The sequence below is a fragment of the Panthera leo genome, chromosome C1 (genome assembly GCF_018350215.1).
Source record: "Panthera leo isolate Ple1 chromosome C1, P.leo_Ple1_pat1.1, whole genome shotgun sequence".
Taxonomy (NCBI): domain Eukaryota; kingdom Metazoa; phylum Chordata; class Mammalia; order Carnivora; family Felidae; genus Panthera; species Panthera leo.
In genome coordinates this window covers 134,392,251-134,406,398 of record NC_056686.1, presented here as the reverse complement: position 1 = coordinate 134,406,398, position 14,148 = coordinate 134,392,251, and the positions used below count along the sequence as shown (strand labels likewise).

At 37.9% G+C, this 14,148-nt stretch overlaps 1 protein-coding gene across 2 annotated transcripts in view; it reads left to right on the top strand.

Annotated features, from left to right (window-relative positions):
* The window catches only part of GTDC1 (glycosyltransferase like domain containing 1), a 390,883-nt gene that overhangs the window by 82,719 nt on the left and 294,016 nt on the right, over positions 1 to 14,148 (top strand). The window contains exon 1 of one of the 2 annotated variants that reach the window (XM_042948683.1): positions 10,478 to 10,671. The exons of the other annotated variant lie outside the window; for it this stretch is intronic. The gene's annotated coding sequence lies outside the window, so the exon portion shown is untranslated. Of the gene's footprint in view, positions 1 to 10,477; positions 10,672 to 14,148 lie in introns of those variants that run through there. 2 annotated transcript variants of the gene reach the window in all.

Genomic DNA, 14,148 nt, shown 5'->3' with positions numbered 1-14,148 from the left:
TCTTAACGGTATTTTTTTTCAAGTTTTTTTTTCTTTTTTAAATTTATTTAGAGAGAGAGAAAGAGAGAGAGAGAGGACAGGCCAGGAGAGGGGTAGAAAGAGGGAGAGAAAGAATTCCAGGCAGTGGGATCCCCAACAGTGAGATCATGACCTGAGCAGAAATCAAGAGTCAGACGCTTAAATGACTAAGCCGCCCAGGTGCCCCTTAGCTGTATTTTGAACTGCCATTTTTTATTTGGAACATTTCTCCATGCCATTAAATAGTTTTTTGCAACATAATTTTAAATGACTAGTCATTTAAATACTGTATAGATAAAATGTAATTTATTTAACCAATCACCTATTATTGAAGATTTAGATTCTTTCTGCCTTTTACTGTTATAAAAAACATTGTCAAAAACATTCTTGGAAATGTGGTTGATTCTTTCTTTTACATTGCTTCTTATTTTGTCAAACTAATAACATTGACCTAGTCTAAAATTCTAATTGTTGTAAAGGCCTATTGGAAAATACAGTGGGCCTGCCTGGGTGGCTCAGTTGGTTGAGCCTCTGACTCTTGATTTCAGCTCAGGTCATGATCGCCATGAGATTGAGTCCTGCATCAGGCTCTGCACTGATTGTGGAGCCTGCTTGAGATTCTCTCCCTCCCTCTCTCTCTCTCTCTCTCTTTCTCTGCCCCTCTCCACTGTTCACTCACGCTCTCTCTCTCTCTAAAATTAAAAAAAAAAATTAAAAAAAGAAACTTAAAAAATACAGGGTCATGTGGCTCCGTTGGTTAAATATCCAACTCTTCATCTCTGCTTAGGTCATATTATGGTTCGTGAGTTAGAGCCATGTGTTGGGCTCTGTGCTGACAGTGTAAAGTGGCTTAGGATTCTGTCTGTCTGTCGGTCTCTCTCTCTGTCTCTGTTCCTTCCTGCTTATACTGTCTCTCTCTCTCTCAAAATAAATAAATAAACTTAAAAAATAAATGAATAAACAAAAAATACAGTGGTTTCTTACCCATTCCTTCTAGTCCCCTTCTCTAGAGGCAACCATTTTTAAACCTTCATCTGTTTCTTTTTGTTATTATGTGTCTGCATATTGCTAAATTACATATGCAGACATTGGTACGTTTTGATTCATTTATTTTAGACAGTTTGTTGATTTTGTATTATGGTCTTTGAGGATTTTTCACCTTTACACTGCCACCTCTTTTGTGCGTATTCCCAGTGTTGTTAGATTACAACTTTAAAAAAATGTTTATTTAGTTTTGAGAGAGAGAGGACACACGTGAGTGTGCAGGGGGAGGGGGCAGAGAGAGACAAAGACAGAGGGTCTGAAGCAGGCTGTCAGCACAGAGCCTGATATGGGGTTCAAACCCATGAACCTGAGCCAAAGTCAGGTACTTAACCGACTGAGCCACCCAGGTGCCCCTAGATTACAACTTTTAGCTAACTTTATTATTTAGTGTTATGCTATTACATGTTCACTTCTGAGGTTTTGTTTTTAGTGAAGTTAGTAATGCCTTGGTTGTACATTTGCTTAGTTTTTTGTTTTTGTTTTTTGGTCACTCTTACTTCTTTGTCTTCTAGGAGCTTCTTACGCTGAGTTTCCATAAAATGAAGCACATCAGATAATTTCAGGTTTTTTCTTTAGTATATTATTCTTCCAGGTCTGCGCTCTTCCTGTCCTTCTGCTTTGCTTTTAAACTAGGAACTCCCTTTGGCTTTTCCTGAATCTCATTGTTTTCCTTCTTGTCTTACTCTTATATTGTTGAGGTATATATCCTGTAATAGTTTCCTGAGAAAGATTACGTGAGAGAACAATATCTTTTTTTCAGTTTTCTCACTTGATTGATATTTTTGCCTGAATAATAACATTTCACGTTGTAAATCACTTTCTTTCAGAAGTTTTTTTGCTTTTTTTTAAATGTTTATTTATTGTTGAGACAGAGAGAGACAGAACATGAACGGGGGAGGGTCAGAGAGAGAGAGGGAGACACAGAATCTGAAACAGGCTCCAGGCTCTGAGCTGTCAGTACAGGGCCCGACGTGAGGCTTGAACTCACGGACCTCGAGATCATGACCTGAGCCGAAGATGGACGCTTAACTGACTGAGCCACCCAGGCGCCCCTCCTTCAGAAGTTTTGAAGGAATTAACATTGTCTTTCTCCTTGCCTTTGCAAAGCCCAAAGCTTCTTGATTAAGTTCTGAACATTCACAGAGGTTGGGATGCCATTGATTTTTAACTCTTTTAAAAAATAAATACAAGTGGTATGCATGGGTATATAAGTGTATCATGTTTTTAAAACTTTAAAGACTGGGAAGATGATGGGGTGTCTGGGTGGCTTAGTTGGTTAAGCCTCTGACTTTGGTCCTGGTCATGATCTCACAGTTTGTGAGTTTGAGCTCTGTGTCGGACTCTGTGCTGACAGCTCAGAGCCTGGAGCCTGCTTCAGATTCGGTGTCTCCCTCTCTCTCTGCCTCTCCCCCACTACTGTTTCTCTCTCACTCTCTCTTTCTCTCTCTCTCTCAAAAATAAACATTAAAAAAAATTTAAAGATGGGGAAGATGAAAAAGGGATTCAAGGCAGAGGGACATGCGGAGGCCAGGTGACAGCAGAGTGTGTTTAGATACATGTGAGATACATCTAGATACTTGTGAGAAGAGTGTGAGACACAGGTGGAACCATGTAGATAGAGACTGAGTAACAGATGCTTATGGCATGGACCTTTGAATTTATTTCGTAGGCACTGTTTCACCCAGCTATTGTTAGCTATTTGAAGCCTTCCTTGACTTACGATAGGCAAAATGAATCGACCTGTGTTTTAGCCTCTCTTAGTACTTTGTGCATGCACCTGCATGCAGGTGTGAGTACGTGCATGCTCGTGCATATGCACACACACACACACACACACACACACACACACACACGCCCCACTTTAATTATCTGTGTGCTTGCTTCCTCTAGAATAGATCTGTGGGTACCAGAGCGAGATAATTAGGTCTCTGTTAAAGAAAGCTCAGCAGGTCAGTTCTTGACATTCATGGTGGTTAGGATGGCGTTGAAAACTGGAGGATGAATAGGAGGAAGAAGGAATTAAAGGATGAGAGAACAGAAGGTTATTGCATTGTCCAGATTTGAAGAAATAAGACTGATGTAATAGTCTACTCAGAGTGGGAGGGGTATTACTTCAATTATAGTCTAATCATTCCCCTGGGTCTAATCATTCTTGATTTGGGAAATACTGTGTTATTTTTGTGTACTTTGTACACATTTTGCTTTAAAATTTTCTTCCCTTTTGGTTTCGTTAAAAACAGTCTGAAACATTTTTAACTCTTGCTTTTGTTATATTTTCTTAAACAGCAGTGATATTTTGGTTATACAATTGATGCTTGATATTAATGATGATTTGAAATACTGTCTTGAGTTCATTCCGTTAAAGAAAAACACTGGGGAATTTTAGATGAAAATAATTGGTAAAAACCTTATATTATCCTTTATAGGCATTTCCTTATTCTGAGCAGTTTCATTGCCTAGGAAAGAATGTTAACCCTGACACTGTCTCATTTAAAAACAGCTTTGATGAGGTGGGTCTTTTTTATCAGTAGATGAGGAAATCGAAGCACAGAAAGGTTAAATTTCTTACCCAAGATCATGCAGGTAGCAAGTAGAGCAGAGGATGTTTGTCTCTGGTTTGTGTGTTTCTTCATTATTAAGCATACTTCCTTCTTACAGTTATGGGAAAGATCTTAAGACACATTAATCCTGTAAATGGCATCATGTGTTTATGGTATACATACCTCCCCTATCATCAGCTGACTATTTTGTTTGCCAATTTCCTATAGTGGATAACTTCTCAGATCTTTTTTTGGCCCTTCTTAAATTGCATACCCAACATTGACCACTGTCTTTTCATGAATGAAAAAAAGATGGATCGACATGAGATTATTATTTAGTTTCTTCTTTTTTTTTTAATTTTTAAAATGTTTATTCATTTTTTAGAGACATAGGAGATGAAGCATGAGTGGGGGGAGGGGCAGTGAGGGAGGGAGACAGAATCCGAAGCAGGCTCCAGGCTGTGAGCTTTCAGCACAGAACCTGGCATGGGGCTCGAGCACAGGAACCATGAGATCTTAACCTCAGCCGAAGCCGGATGCTTAACCAGCTGAGCCACCCAGACTCCCTTAGTTTTTTCTTTTTTATTTCCTATTAAAATTTTTTTTTTTAATGTTTATTTATTTTTGAGAGAGAGAGATCGTGAGCAGTGGGGGGCACAGAGAGAGAGGGAGACACAGACTGTGGAGCAGGTTCCAGGCTGTGAGCTGTCAGCACAGAGCCGGACCTGGGGCTTGAACTAATGAGCCCTGAGATCATGACCTGAGCCAAAGTCAACGCTTAAGTGACTGAGCCACCCAGGCACCCACTTTTTATTTCCTATTTAGAAAATAACTCTATTTTTCATCAAAAATCTTTCTATACTCATTAAGACAACATTGGTGTTCTTGTTTAATGTGTATGGTTGATAGATAAAATTTGATACTATTTACTTTTTATACTTTCTTACACTTTCACAAATTGCTAAAGCCTCTCCAACTGCTGTTTCTTCTTCATGGTATCATTAAGAAGAAGTTACATGTTTCTTCTGAACAGCTAGCAGTTTGGTATTGTAGGAGATACTTAGATATTTTGCAGGGCTTCAGCAAGTTGTTACAGTGAATGTCTTTAAGAGACAGTGCAGTAGGCAGAGCTCTGCAGTTGAGACACCTGTAGAGATCAGCACACCTGCCCTCAAGCAAGAGACAGTAATTAGTTGCTCATATTCCCTTGCAAACTTCTCCAGTTTTGTTGCACATGAAACACAAAGATCACAGCAAGGCTGTCATGAGCTCCGCACTGTTGGAGTTGTTTATGCCCATTCAATTTTTAATGTTCCTATAAGACATTTTGATGGGAACCCTGAGCCTAAAGGGATTTGCATGCTTGATCAAACCTGTGATGATTTAAATATAGAAATAAAGAGAAATCTTTGGATTACATTGACTGTTAACTTTTAGGACAACGTTAGTGGAAAACATTAACATGATACTTGAGGCAAAGTTGTTTTTGATCAACCTTCACAACTTTTCTGTTTCTTGACAGCAGGTATAGCTTCAGTAAATCTAAACAAGTTCTTTAATGCTTATAAATCCAAGTGCATGTGGATGTCTGGATGGCATGGTCTGAATATTTTAAAAGATGATTTTATACCAACCACTTTTATTGAAATTGAACTACTCTCAAGTCTCAATATTTTAGTCCTACCACATTGTCATGTGCAGTTTATATTATTAAAAAATGAGATGACAGGTGATTGAATCTTAGTAAAATAGAGTAGTGTATATGAATTGGATATATTGGGGCCAAGGAAATTTATTACTCAAAGCACTTGGAGGTCTTTTCATACCATTGTTTTATTATTTATTTATTTTATTTGATTATATCTTTTATTTTATTTTTAATTTTAAATGTTTATATATATATATATATATATATATATATATAGAGAGAGAGAGAGAGAGAGAGAGAGAGAGAGAGGGATAAAAATTTAAAAAAACTAGCATTTTATCAGGTGACCTTTAAAGTAGCTTTTAAGTCTGGAAATCAATCCTTTGGTTATATTAGCATAAGTTATTAATATACAGCTTTACTAAAGATACATTACTAATTCTTAAATATATTTAGTTTGAAAAATACTATAATTTCTAATATTATAGCAGATTCTGTTCCCATGGATTCTGAGAAAAAAATAACTGTAGCATCTTATCTTTTTAACATTGAATGATGGATGTACATGCTTCGTACATTGGTTCTGAGAAACAGGTGGGCATCACGGAACTTTCAGATTAGGGTGAACTAAAGAAGGTGTTCTACGGCACTGGACCACCATTGACAGAATTGGAAACCTGAGTGCTAGTGCATTCGTTCAGTCCGTTGTGTGTCACATTTCACTTCATTACTACATAGAATCTTCCAATGGGTTTCTCAGCATAGTGATTCATTAGTTCTTCAGCAAAAAATGGCTTGCCCGATATACTTGTCACAAAGCTTAACCTCTAAATTGTATATACATTTTTCGTATTTGCATGACTTTCTTAGCTAGAAGTAAGCCTCAGTGTGGCCGGAACTAGGGATGCCCCACTTGTGACCTCATGATTGTGTAACTAGCATAAACAAAGTACTCTTACATGTTATATGTGGGACATTTTGGCTAGCTTATACCTCGTTGACTTTCAGTAATTTCACAAAAGTCATTGTTAAGAATTGGTCTGTCCATAGTGGCCTTCAGGATTCCTGATAACTTCATGTAAATGTTGCATAAGACCTTTGGCAGTCTGCTTCTTACATAAATGCTCCATGTGCCCTGGGTTGGTATTTATCTATTTATCCCTTAGCGTCTAACTCAGTGTGATCAGTCGGTGTTGGTTGGATTAGTGAACGATCGAAAATACTATGTAATGCATACGAATAGTCTATGGAACATACTATATAGCAAAGAGTGGATCATAACACTGTTAGCAATAGAAATGATTTTTTTTCTCCTTTTTAATTTTTTTCTCAGTGTAATCCTAGGTCAATTTTTCTTTTTTTCTTCTCTAGAATAAGTACCTATGATTAAAAAAAATTTTTTTTAATGTTTATTTATTTTTTGAGAGAGAGACAGAACATGTGCAGGAGAGGGGCAGAGAGAGAGAGGGAGACACAAAATCTGAAGCAGGCTCCTGGCTCTGAGCTGTCAGCACAAGGCTCGACGTTAACCGACTGAGCCACCCTGGCGCCCCAGTGCCTATGATTTGATTTTAACTTTACCTTTTTACTATCCTTGCATCAAAAATATTCTGTGGGAAAAAAAAAAAAGTTATATTTTTACCATGCTGAAGTTAAATTCTTCTTACTCTTAAGTCACAATCTGGATCCATTTAGCTTATTTAGCTTTGTTTTCTACTGTCCTGTAACCCTTGTGTAGGACAGATTTTTCACTCTGTTTCAGGATAAGCCACACTTCCTTCGACCTCGTGCCTTGGCCTGAGCTCCAGTCTCATGAACTCCTGGGTTACTTCTGTTTTTGAGTCACCAGTTTAGAATTAAGTCATAGTGTCCCCACGTTTTGCAAAATGCGTGTCTCCATCTAGTTTGTAACTTCACTGTGATTTAAAATTTACAAAAACTTAATTCTTTTATTTCTGGCATACGGCAGAATGCTGGGTACTTTGTAGTCACTCAGTAAAACTGTACATGCTAGTTAATCTCTAGCTTTACAATAAGAAAGTAAGCTTCCTCCCGAAGAAGGCGAGAAAGGCCTGATAGAGACAGATAGGGACAAAAGAAGGAGGGAGGTAAGACAGGAGGGAGGAGAGGAAGAAATGAAGGAAGGAAGCAGAGAAGGAAGCGAGGTCGGTGTAGCATATTTTGTGAAATAGGGAAAGAGCAGTGATTTTGGATTTGAAAAGCTTCAGTTTAAATGTGATTCTGGCTACTCACTTTGTAATCTTGGATAAGTTTCATAATCTTTGGGATTAAATGATGTTAATATCTACCTGGTAAGCTTGTTGTAAGGGTTGAATTGTAGAATATAAGTAAAGTGCTTATTAAAGCACATTCTCTGGTACATGATGCATGTTTAACGAATGTTAGCTAACTCTGTTACTTTGCAAGCGAGGAAAGTGAGGCTTAGAAAGCTGACCAAGGGTCATATAGCCAGTAAATTGTGGAGAGAGGATTGAAACCCACGTTTTTCTTACTCTGCAGCAGTATGTTTTTAATCGCTCCTCTGCCTTTTGGCTAAGATCGAGTGTAAAGCAGTGTTTTCAAACATTAGTGTACATCAGAATCCCCTGAAGTCTCCTCAAAATATGGATTGCTGAGCCCCAGTCTAGAGTTTCCTGTTCAGTAGGTCTGGGGTGGGACCTGAGAATTTGCCTTTCTTTCTTTCTTTCTTTCTTTCTTTCTTTCTTTCTTTCTTTCTTTTTTTAATTTTTTAACGTTTATTTATTATTGAGACACAGACACAGAGTGTGAGCAGGGAGGGGCAGACAGAGAGGGAGACACAGAATCCGAAGCAGGATCCAGGCTCTGAGCTGTCAGCACAGAGCCCGACGCGGGGTTCGAACTCACAAACTGTGAGATCATGACCTGAGCCTAAGCCTGCCGCTTAACCGACTGAGCCACCCAGGTGCCCCGAGAATTTGCATTTCTAACAAGTTCCCAGTTGCTGCTGTTCGTTCAGGGACCACACTTTGAGACCCACTGCTGTACAGTTCTATTTCTCCATCCTAGCTGGACCTACGAAATCACTTAGGGAGCTTCTAAATATTACTGACAAAATAGAATCTCTGGTTGTGGGGCCTAAACAGCAGCTTCTTAATTTCTGTTTTATTATTATTTTGTAAGCCCTCCGGGTGATTCTAACGTACAGCCAGAGTAAGAATCACGACCCTGCCTAAAGCTAGACTCTGCAATTTTCCATTAGAACTAGGTAGTAAGCAAAGCGCTGGCCTTGAACGCCTCCTGGGTGCTCAGTGATGCAAGGCCACAAGTAGGGTGGTGTTTTGCCCTGTAATGTTTTAAAACAATTGCTCCTGCTTAGAATCTTTTATTATTTTACCTATTCTAATTATTGGTGTGTACTGTCTGCATTTTTCCATCCAGTTTCACCCTCAAATAATGTGCTCTGAATACCTTCATTAATCTCTAGGGTGGATTTTATGTTAACATTTGGCAGAAGCAACTATTTAGCAACAGTTGAAGCATAAAGTAGATAAAGGAATGTATCTAATTAAAAAAGTTTTTTTTTCAATGTTTATTTATTATTGAGAGACAGAGAGAGACAGAGCATGAGCATGGGAGGGGCAGAGACAGGGGGAGACACAGAATCCAAAGCAGACTCCAGGCTCAGAGCTGTCAGCACAGAGCCAGACGCGGGGCTCGAACTCACAAACTAACTCACAAACTTAACTGACTGACCCACCCAGGCGCCCCAGGAATGTATCTAATTTTTTTTAAAAAACAATCAGTTTAGCAACGTATTGCACTTTTAGAATTCTGATGATGAGTTTGTTCTTTTGTCTGAGATGCTGTTGGACATTTTACGTTTTTATGTTAGGGCACCAGATATTGGTTAGGACAGATGGTGATAGGAGTACATATGTAAAAATGCGGTAGAAACATTGGTAAAAAGACTCATTTCTTCTGTTACATGATTCAGTCAATAAATATATACAAACCAAGCCATGAAATCATTTACTGGATAAGAGTGGGCAAAATACCACATAATTTCATTAACCTTTAAGCAATGAAATTATAAATCCCTATGCAAATGATTAAGGTTATCATTGCCTATCACCCCCTTTTGATACCTACAGACTGTTAATTCTTCTCTGTCCTGCTGAGTCTTATTAAAACTTCTGATTGATGTACTTTTATTAAAAGGTTTAGAATTTACCAATTTAAAACACTTGCTTCACACTATCACCTCTAATTTAACTAGGCCATCAAACACAGTATTTTGCAAAGCGGAAAAAGTCAATAGCTGTTTCTTTAAAAAAAAATAATAAATTGAAATGAATTTTAAACTCTGCTTGGAGGTGAGCAACTGCTATATACTACTAGGTCTTTTGATAGTTGATTTGTTCCTTTAGTATGCAAATTTTAGGTTTACAAAGATCTACTGCTTTTATTTAAGAAATATGCCTGGAGGCTAGATTGGTAAGCTTTAGGGAGATATCTAGTTTGGTGTGAAATAAATAGTTGTTAAAGGATCACATGAATTGGGTCCCAGAAGATAAAGAGTAGAGCTGAGACAGATTGAGAAAAACGGACTATATTTCATTTCATTTGGCTAAAAATACCACTAAATTAAAAATGAAGACAATGAATGATGGCAACACAAAGAAAATTAATGCGAATAAGCCATTTTGGTGCGGGGGGGGGGGGGGGGTTAGATTTTGTGAAAAGTTCTGACTAGTGAGAAGTTTAAAGGAAAGGGCTTACTATATCCCTGACCAAAGAAGTATACTTATACGTTTGGAAGGCTCTTGCGAGCTTTAGAGTTTTGGGAAAGAAGACTCTTGACCTCTTGGCCAAGGAGGAAGGGGTGGGTTACTTTCCTGGCCTGTCTGCAGCATCACTTATGGTCAGTGAGATGACAGATGTCATAGAACATCCTCATATTCAAAAGGAAAGGACTCAGGATTGCTATTTTAGGTTGGAGTCTATAGGTAATCTGGTTCGCAAGTGTAAAGCAAATGATGTAATAATAGACTTCTAGCTTTGGGGAAGCGTTTATCACCGAACTTTTGCATCTTTGATTCTCAAATGGATTAAAAAAAGAAAAAAGTTATGAGATATATTTCTACCTTGATAGCTTCTATAATTCTCTTTACCTTTTTTTTTTTTTTTTTTTTTTAAGTGCTTCTGTCTGCCTTTTTGGATGTTTTTATGCACCCTGGCTCTCAGAGATAGAATATTCCAACAGTATCATCTAGCAAATAAAGTGTCTGCTGTATGTGCATGTTTGTTTTGTGTCTCTGGTGGTGGACACTGAGGGATGGAGAACAGGGATGATGATGATGGGTGAAGATGGAATGTTGAGGCTTTCTTTGAGGCTGGAAGTCCTCAACCTTTTTACCATCAAGGACCCCCTCTATGCAGGTTTGTATATATGAATAAGTAGATTTCCATACCTTTTCCTGTTCAGCATTATTTTTGTTAGTTTTTATTTTTGGACTTTAAGATTATTTTAAAGTTTATTCATTTATTTTGTGTGTGTGTGTGTGAGAGAGAGAGAGACAGAGAGAGAGAGAGAGAGAGAGAGAGAGAGAATATATAGCACATGCATACGTGCATGAGCAGTGGAGGGGCAGAGAGAGGGAGAGAGAGAGAGAATCCCAAGCAGGCTCCACACTGTCAACACAGAGCCTGACTTGGTGCTTGAACTCTTGAACCGTGAAATCATGATCTGAGCCGAAATCAAGAGTCGGCTGGTTAACCAAGCTGAGCCACCCCAGCATCCTGGACTTTAAGATTATTTTACAAACTTTTGAATAGTCATTATGTTCACCGTATGCAAATTCAAAAAGTGACAAAAGCTATGAAATTTCTCTTATGCCCTGGTCCCTTAATACTTTCTTTATACACATGTAATCAGTGTGTGTGTGTGTGTGTGTCTTTCTAGAGACGTATACATATATAATCAATATATTTGTTTTTGTTCATGTATTGGTTTATATATTTACCTTGTGAACATTGTATTTTGGAAGTTTTTTTTTTTTTTTAAATGCCAAACTGCACTTAACAATATAGGTTTTATAGCCTTATTCTGGTATGACTTATTTCTATTAGCTTTTAATAACACTGAAATTAGTTTCAGATCTGCCCCTCACTCCACCCCCTTGCACTTCGTGAAGCAGAATTCCACGTAAATCTTGGGGAGGTTCCATGCTTATGTGTCAAATTCTGCCTTTCTTCGGTAGCCTCAGTGGGCATGCAATGTTTCTGAAGCCCTTGCAGTTATCACGTCCACACAGTAATGCTTTCTTGTTGTTGAGGAATTCTCATTTGCACATGCTGGGTTCAGAACAGATTCTTTTGTGTCTTTTTTCCTTATTTCATTCTTGTACTCTCCTCCACTCACCTCGTTTTACTTCTGAATTTCCATTTTTCTGTGAGCTTTTATATTTGTACTCATATTTGGTTTTATTTAATTTGACTTCTTTTTTTCTGATCTTAGTTGAGTGTGTAAGTTTAAGAGTGCTGGGAACCATCTGAGACTGTTTTGTTCCTTTAAATTTTACTTCTATTGAGTCTGTAAAGGGTACTGATTGAGAGCATGGGATCTGGAGCCAGATTGCCTGGTTTGAGGCCTAACAACATGACCTTGGGCAAGTTACTTAACTTCTTTCTGCTTTATGTTTCTTACACTGTTCAGTGGGGTGTAACAATATTATCTACTTTAGAGATGCAGTGATTAAATTATATAACAATTGCATAGTGCATATCAAATATTAGCTATTTGTATTTTTATGATATAACTGTGATTATATTTGGTTTTTATAGGATGTGACTTAGCGTTTTTAAGCTTATAATTTTGAATATATTTGTATATATTTTAAGGAACCATATAAATCTTCATTCCAGAATGTAGCCTTCTTATTTATTTACTTTATGTTTCTGTTTTTGTTTTTTTTATTTTAGAGAGAGAGAGAAAGAGAGAGTAAGCAGGGGAGGGAGACAGAGGGAGAGGGGGTGGGGGGGAGAGAGAGAGAGAGAGAGAGAGAGGGAGAGGGAGAGTCTCATGCAGGCTCTAGCCTCAGTGCAGAGACCAACACGGGGCTCAATCCCATGACCCTGAGATCGTGACCCTAGCAGAAACCAAGAGTCGGATGCTGAACTGACTGAGCCTCCCACGTACCCCTAACCTTCTTTTCTAAACTGTTAAAATGAATCTATAAGCTATCCGGATAAAATAGTAAGTTCTGAATGTGAGGGTAACTTGAATATATATATATATACATATATATATATATATATATATATATATATATATATATACGTATATATATATATCTCAATTCTCTTTCCTTCCCTTGTTGGTTGAGCCTAGTGTGTATATTTTTTTTCATGGTGTTCTTTTTGTGTATGTAGAGCAGCAGTCAATAGAATTACAATGCAATAATTTAAAATTTTCTAGTGGCCACATTAAACAAGTAAAAAAAAATAAGTTTAATTAATTTTGTTAATATATTTTATTTAACCCTATATATCTAAGTTACTATCATTTCAACATGTAAGTAATATAAAATTATTGAGATATTTTACATTCTTATTTTTGCCCCAAGTCTTTGAAATCTACTGTGTATATTCCACTTACAGCACATTTCAATTCAGACTAGCCACATTTCAAGTGTCTAATAGGCACATGTGGCTAGTGGTTACAGTATTAGGACAGTTGTAGTGTATAAACTATTTTCAAATTTGTCCTTTTAGTTTAGGGAGGGTTTTATGATATTTTGCAACAATTGATAAAGCTAGATGCATCTAATAGGCAGATAGAAATGATAGGTTTGCAGTGTGAAGAAAGCTATGGGAGGGGTTGGATTTGGGAGGGATCAATGAATATATAGATGGTAATTGAAATCTCAAAGTCAAGGACAGAATGAAACCATAATATCCCTGAGGATAAAGCCCCAGGGGCTTCCTAGAAAAAGAGCCAAGTTAAAATAGGGAACACTCATAGACTAGAGAAGAGCTGCTAGGTGGTCGCACCCTGGAAACCAGTGGAAGGGAATTTCAAGGAGGCATGGTGGGTAGGCCTGACAAGTGCCAAAGTCTAGCAGAATGAGGAATGAAAGTAGGCAATTATTAGCATACCTTGGCAATGGCTGTTTCAGTAGAGTGATAGCTCAGGAAGCTATGTGGTAGTTTGAGCATTGATGGAAGTTCCGGTGAAGGCAATGAGTCTATATTCTTTTTTATGGAGCTTGTCAGGCTAGTTGGTAGTGTTGAAAGAAGTGTGCTATTTATGAATGAGAAGGAGCCAGTGGAGAAAAAAAGATTGGAAGTGGAGGAAAAGGAGAAGAATGGTGGAGCACAGTTTTTAGAAAAGGTGCGAATGAATAGGGTTCAGTGCATAGGCAGAGGGGTTAGTAATGGCACAGAAGAAGGTGAATTACAAAATAGGAGAGAAAGCATTCTGAGATGGGAATTTGTATGAATTTGTATATGATAGAGTGGATTCCTAGTTGTAGGCAATAGCTCGTTTAAGTTGCAGCCAGCCAGCTAGTTTAAGCAAAAAGGGATATGTTACACACTGCTTAATTCCCCAAAGTGCCAAGGAACTAACCTTGACTGTTAATAAGCTAGGAACAGCACAAGCCAAGGGAAGCATCCAGTTACAGTATTTTAGTAGAAGATCCACCGTCACTTGCTACTAGGAACCTGTGATATTAGGGGTCGTTTAATAGAGTATCTGGCCGATTTTCTCAGAAGAACAACATGCCTTCACTACAAGATTTGATCTCTTTGGAGGTGGTCACCACCTTGACTTGCTCACTTCTGTTTTCTAAGTCTTGCATGGATTTTTCTGATTGTTTGGATCTGGGTCCCCATAGAAGGCATGATGCAAATGAA